This window comes from Ictidomys tridecemlineatus, chromosome 9 (assembly GCF_052094955.1).
Source record: "Ictidomys tridecemlineatus isolate mIctTri1 chromosome 9, mIctTri1.hap1, whole genome shotgun sequence".
Lineage (NCBI taxonomy): Eukaryota > Metazoa > Chordata > Mammalia > Rodentia > Sciuridae > Ictidomys > Ictidomys tridecemlineatus.
The window spans coordinates 18,298,799-18,305,580 of NC_135485.1; positions in this window are offsets into that span (position 1 = coordinate 18,298,799).

The following is a 6,782-nucleotide window of genomic DNA, read 5'->3' on the forward strand; positions in this document are numbered from 1 at the left end:
CCATGCCTTCCTCCATCTTAACCCAAGGCTTTCGAAGGCGTCTCTTTGCTGTTAGAGCAACATTAATATGACTGTTCTTTCCGCCCTTGGAGAAGACGCCTTCGACAGGTCCCCACTGAGGCAAAGGAGACCTGGCTGGACGCAAGAACCCCCAGGAACCAAGAGAGAGTTGCTGAGGGTTGAGGGGACAGAGAGGAGACGGCAGAGTCACCCTGGGAGAGCAGAGATCACTCCTGAAGCCTCTGGGCCAGGAAAGGGCCGGCGGGGAGCCCCGGCCCCCACCCACCCCAGCCTCCCCCGCCCACCCCAGCCTCCCCTCTAGCCAGAGCTGCCGCAGTCCCCTGGGGGCCCATCCAAGACAGCACTATTTATCTTTATTTTTTATCCTCCAAGAGGAATAATAGGATTCATCAATAATGTCTTTGGCTTTAGACTCATTTGGGAAATCAGGAAATTTGCCATGAGAATAGCATTCCCTCTGATTGATTTTACTGTACTATTTTGGACAATGTAGTTACAGTTGAATTCCCCCAAAGAAACAAAAGACCCATGTCCTTCCTGGGACATGGAGAGGCCACTGGAAGAGGCTTCCAGTGACCATGGTACGGCCAGAATGAGTGTCATCAGGTCAGCCCCACCTTCTCTCTCTTTTCCTGGTGTGAATGTGCAGGGTCGGTCTGCCCTTGGGTTCTTTCTTGGGGCTCTTGGAACTCGGGTCTGCAGAGTGTGCTGTTTGGGATCACAGGGAAGCGGAGGCTGAAGCTGGAGTCAAGTGCAAAAGGCTTACTAGGGGTGGCCATCTACCTCAGACAGCTAGAGAAGCAGGCTGCCCAGCGAGGCACACACACCAGGTCTCTGCCTGCCCACCTGGCGCTCCCAGGCGGAGACCCCCCAGAGGAGAGCTACCTCTAGGGGAAATGGCTGGGCCTCCTACCACCGCCCAGCTTGGTCAAGGAGGAACCCTAGGCACAACAGCTGGAGCCCGTCCCCTCAGCACACGGCCAGCCCCTGGTCAGCCAGCCCCTTCCAGAGGAGAATCTGAGCTGCCAGGCTCCAGGTCTGCCACAAAGGTTTAAAAGGACATTTTGTTGGTGGGTGGATGTAAACCAAAAGGAGCTCAGTAAAGCTGTGACACACCTCCAGGCCCTTCTGGAGCCGAGAGAGTATTAGTGGTGATAGTTCTTAGAAATTTGCTGCCACCTGGGAGTTGGCGACGCTCCCTGGTTTGGGATTCATTCTGCCATTGCTCCCTGGTCAACTCCTGTGTTAGTCAGCTTCTCAGCACTGAGACCAAAGTACCCGACAAGAGCAACTTAGAGGAAGAAAAGCTTATCTGGGGCCCACCGTTTCAGAGGTCTCAGTCCACATGGGCCCACCCATGGCTCTGGGCCTCGAGGGGAGTCAGCCCAGCTGCTGCGGTGGGGGTCAGCAGAGGAAAGCTGCTCTGTCATGGTGGGATCAGGAAGCAGGGGAGGGGCGTGGCCCGGGGAAGGCTCACCTTTCCAGGCACATCCCCAGTGACCCGCCTCCTCCCACCATGCCCACCTGCCACAGTGACCACCCAGCCAGGTCATTCTAACGAGGGTGGACTGACTGGGTGGCAGCTCTCACACTCTGATCATCTCACGTCAGGACATTCCTGCATTAATGCCGGAGTTTAGGGAGCACCTCACGGCCAAACCACAACAATCTACAGACAAGTCCATCTACCCAATAGGGATCTGCTGAGCGGCTTGAGTTGGGACAACACTGGACGAAGGGCCGAGGCTGCCATGGCGGATGAGGATCAAGCCCTGTCTGTAAAGAGCCAAAGAGTGGGCTCTTCAGCATAACACAAGTACAGCAGAGGAGTCCCTGAAGAAATGCAAGACGGCAGGGGACAATGGCTGTGGAGGTTCAGAAAGACAACTGGACTTGGTCAGTGACCAAAACAAGGGGAGCTTGGTAAAGATTGTTTCAGAAAAATTCAAGTCTATCCAAGAGACTTTGAGCAGCAAATGTTTTCTTATACATTCACTACTTTATAGGAGTTGGTAACAAAGGACAGCAAAAGGGCCCAAGGACAGCAAAGAGTCCTGGAGGTGTGGCTCGGAGCTAGATCCTTTGCTCAGCTTGCGTAGGACCTCGGGCTTCACCCACCACACACAAAAAGAAAAAGAGGAAGAGAGGGAATACTTCCTCCTAATCTGCAAGGTCAAGTCTGGCTTCCCAGGCTCTATCCTTGCAGCTGGGTCAGGAAGGATGGACAGGCTCTAAACCGCCAGATATGGAGGAGGGGCATTGTGTGTGGAGGAAACGGAATGGCTAAAGCCACCAATTAATAACAACAGTAAAAACAACAGTGAACACTTTCTAATGACTGTTAGGTGCCTGGCACTCTACGTAAGTTTATCTTAAGACTTGAAACAGCTCTGCCTGGAGGTGATACTATCCCCCATTTACAGGTTAAGAGTCGGAGGCTCAGAGAGGTAGGTGATTTTTCTAAGTTTGCACAGGCAGTGATAGACTCAGCTTACAAAGTCAGATCATCTGACTTGAAAGCCCACTCCCAGCCCTATGTTGTCTCCCAAGGTGGGTGAATTTGACATCGAAGACTCCATTGGCCAGGGAGAGCACACAGAGAACAGGGAAGAGGGGATATTGGGAGGGAGAAGAGCAGGGGGCACCACTGGGATGCTGGACCACCTGGGTGGGCATTCCCTGGGCACTAGCTGGAAATTTGAATCTGAAATGCAGACACGAATCCAGGGTAAGGAATGGGTTTGGGTGAGAGATGGAGAAAGGTCATCGGTGTTGGGAGGTAGGGATGTGTTTATTCATTTAGGGAGCTGGAGAAATAAGTAGGAAGGACAGAAGGACAGAGACCCAGAGAGAGGAGGAAGTCCCGTGAAGATTGCCAGGCCTCTGGGGAAATTTGAGAAAGTACTCATGCTCTGGACAGGGAATGAGTGTGTGTGTGTGTGTGTGTGTGTGTGTGTGTGTGTGTGAGAGAGAGAGAGAGAGAGAGAGAGAGAGAGACAGTCTCGGGTCTCAATGCTGCACAGAGCCCCAGAGCCCACAGCCCCAGGGCCCTTCTGGTGGTGACGCTGCGGGCCCTTCAGAATGGGCCAGGAGACAGGAGCAGAAAGAAGAGGTGCATTGTCCTGGGTGCCAAGGGGGTACCGCAAGGGGCTGCCCCTGGAGCTGTGGAGGGCCGAGGCTGGGGAGCTGGGGGCTGGAGCTGGTGTGGAACGTAGAAGGACTGTCATAGCCTGTTTCGGGAGGAAGTGGCCACGATCCTCTTTGTATGGTGCTGGCCACAGGAGTACTCACCCCGGGGTACACGTGTCTGTACCGAGCAGAGTGGGCACCCTGGCCCTTGCTGGCACTTCTTGGGGGCAGCACATTCTGTCCTGGCTGCTGACCCGTTTTTCCAGTGCCAGGTGACAGGAGTCCCACTGCTCACACGCATGGCTGCGGGGACAATGAGGCTGTGGTGAGCAGTTCTGGTCAGTACGACTCCCCCTCCCGATCAGATGGAGCACTCGCAGGAGGTGAGATGGAGGGGGCTGGGTGCTGGGCCTCCTCCTTCAGCTGGCTCTCTGCAGCCTGCAGACCGCTCTGCCTGCCGTCCAAGAGGAGCCTGAGCACCCGCAGGCAGGACCTCAGGAAGACTCCCACCTGCCGACAAACCCTCCCTGCACAGGGCCGCAGGACAGAGGCCTTCCTTCAGCGGGGCTTCCCCCTGCAGGAGTGATGCCCACGGCCCGTCCCCCCTCAGCAGCACCTACCCTGCTTGGAGCAGGTCTCGTCCTCTGACAGGCCTTCCCTGCCCACCCCTCTCAAGGGTCCCTCCGTCACCCCCCTGTTCACGCAGTTTCCTTAGGGAGGGTCCCCACGGCTTCCCTTCGCAGGGTCCATTTCCTGGCTTGTTGAATGCATGCTCCTCACCAGGGTGTGGCCTCCTGGAGGCAGAACCCCGCCGTCCTGCTCTCTGCTGAATCCTGAAAGCCTCAAAGGCCCCTGTTGGAGGATGGTGGCACTGAGACCCAGTGTTCCCAAAGGAGCCCCACAGAGCCCAGCGTGTTGGGTTCGCTGGTCCAGCCGCATCGCCCAGCACGGTGCCCGTGACAGCCTCTGGGATGACTGATGGATGGTGACCAGGAAGAATGAAGGGAGGACCCAGGTCCGGGCTGGCATTCCCCCAGCGGGACTGAGGACGTGTCCTGGAGACCACAGGGCTTGGAGCACCTGGCACAAGGGCTGATGAAGAGGAGAAGCCACCCAAAGAGGGACCAGAGAGGATCGAAGGTTCTCTGGGCCTTGGGCCATTCGGACCCCTGGAGAGGAGCCTTGAAGGTCGGCTGTTTAACTCTGCTTCCATCACAGGAAAGGAGGCTTCAGACAGAGCAGATGCCAGCGCTAACTGTCCCTGTGAACCTCACCACCTCCGGGGCTCTCTGGGCGCCCCAAATGGCTCCAGGAAGGAGTGAAGGGAGGGACGAGAGCACCCTGCTGTAGGGACCTCCAGTGGAGCCTGGAGGGAGGGGAATTCCATGACTGGGAAATCAGATGACCTCAGAGACGTCCTTCCAGGGTTAACCAGCCCCGTGTCCATTTTTCAAAATGTAAAGGAATTTATTTATTTTTGTGCCAGGAATTGAACCCAGGGGCACTTAACCAACTGAGCCATATCACCAGCCCTTTGTTAAATTTTTTATTTAGAGACAGAGCCTCATCCAGTTGCTGAGGCTGGCTTTGAACCTGCAGTCCTCCTGCCTCAGCCTCCCAGGCTGCTGGGATCATAGGCATTCTCCACTGCACTCAGCTGGGGAATCTTTTTCACAAGAATCAGACATATTTGAAGGTGGCAGGGCTTAGCTTGGAAACAAATACCTGAGTCTGCTCCCCCCCCCACCCCCACTCTCATTCTGTCATCTTCTTGAGCACAGTGGGCTCCATGCTCCTGGCTCAGACTGCCCAGTCCACACTGTGTTGGGACGGAGGACAGAGATGGGAATCTAGTGGGTCTGGTATGAAATTTCCTGTGGGGTTGCTGTCTCTGCTAATCCAGTAAAAAACGGGTCCATCTTGGCCAGGAAAGGACACCCTGAGAGTCTCCACTGGCCCCCCAGGGTAGAGTGGGGCTGTGTCCCTTGAGCCGTGAGCAGGGAATGTTTCAGGAACTTGCAACCTTTGAGTGTGATGCAGCTCGTCTCATCTTCCGAGTGAGCCTGAGCCGTTCACACCTGTAAATAATTAGATGAGTTACTTATCTAAGCTCTCAGTGGTACGGGGCGTCCCCCGGAAGCCGTGGGCCTCTTTCTCTCTGTCCAGCTCCACAGCATGGTCTTGCACTCGGCGCCCCTCAGCAGCAGGGGAGGGGGATGCAGCCAGTGACTGCCCCCAGGTGTCCACTGACGTGGTGCCAGAGGGCGGTTCAGTTTGGTCAGCGTTGGCCACATTGTTCCTGGGGTGGAGGGGCTGGGGAGGTGGCTCAGGGGAAGACAGCATCCCTTAGCTCTGTGCCCTCCACATCCTCTCCACTAATAAAGCCCTCATGGATCTCCCAACCCAGTCTAAGCCTCCCTTCTCCAACCCCACCCCCGAGGGCCAAGTCCCCTGTCTGTGTCCTACAGTATCTGGACTTTACTCCTGGAAACGCAACATGGGATGGTGTGTGTAATCTCAAACCTTTCGTTAACATTTTTAGAAAGTCAACCATGAAGGGACTTTAATAGTATATTTTATTTAGCCCGAATGTGTCAGCTTGCCAAGGGGACCGTAACAGAGAACCACAAACAGAGTGGTGGAAACACCAGAAGTGTCTCGCCCACAGTCCGAGGGCTGGGACAGACAACGTGCTCCAGGCCTGTCCCCCAGCCTCTGTGGGCAGGCCCTCTGCGGCATTCCAAGGCTCAGGAATGGGGTCTCACATTGTCTTCCCTGAGAGTGGGTCTCTGCCCCTTCACTGGGTGCTCTTTAATAAGGAAGCCAGTCTGTTGGGCTGGGAATGGCCTCATCTCAGTGAATTCCATCCACGACGGCTGTTTCCAAATAGTCACATTCCGAGGTGCTGGGGTGAGAGCTTCAACACGAGGCCTGGAGGGGACACAGTTCCAGCCCCTAAGAGATTGGAGATATTTTCATTGCATCTTGTCATTGATGTAAAACCACAGAAATATCTTATTTTCTTCACACCAAGTCTTTGAAATACGGTAGTGAATTTTATACTTGTTCCATGTTACAGAGTGGCGTATTTTTATACTTGTAATTATACTTATATCAGAAAATTTTCATCATAGCTATTTCTTCTATCCTTGTACCTTATAAATTTTCCAGTTGGAAAAAAAATCATATACCCCAAAATTTCAAAACGTTTAAAATTTTCCAACAATGGAACAAGGAGTACAAAAAGGATTATTTCCTTTTGATATGCACGGAATGTAAGCACACAGTGGGTCTTTAGTTCCAAGGGGTCGTGTAGTTAAGTGGTGGAACAGCACCTAACCCAGGTTGGGGTGGCCTCCTTTCTGTCCCCTGAGTGTGCAAGGAGCATCCTTTGCTGACATTGTCAGTGGAATCTGACGTTGTGTGTCCCTGGGTTGTGCTGTTCCTTGAACCAGTGAATTCTACATTCGCAGGATATAGAATTTACTTTGTCCATTTGCCACTTACTATTAAGAATGCAAACCCAGTGTCATTTAATTCTCACATCAGGAATCTCTGTTTGGTTTAGTCAGCCTTTTCATCCTTGTGACCAAAAGACCTGACGAGAACAACACAGAGGTAGAGTTGTATTT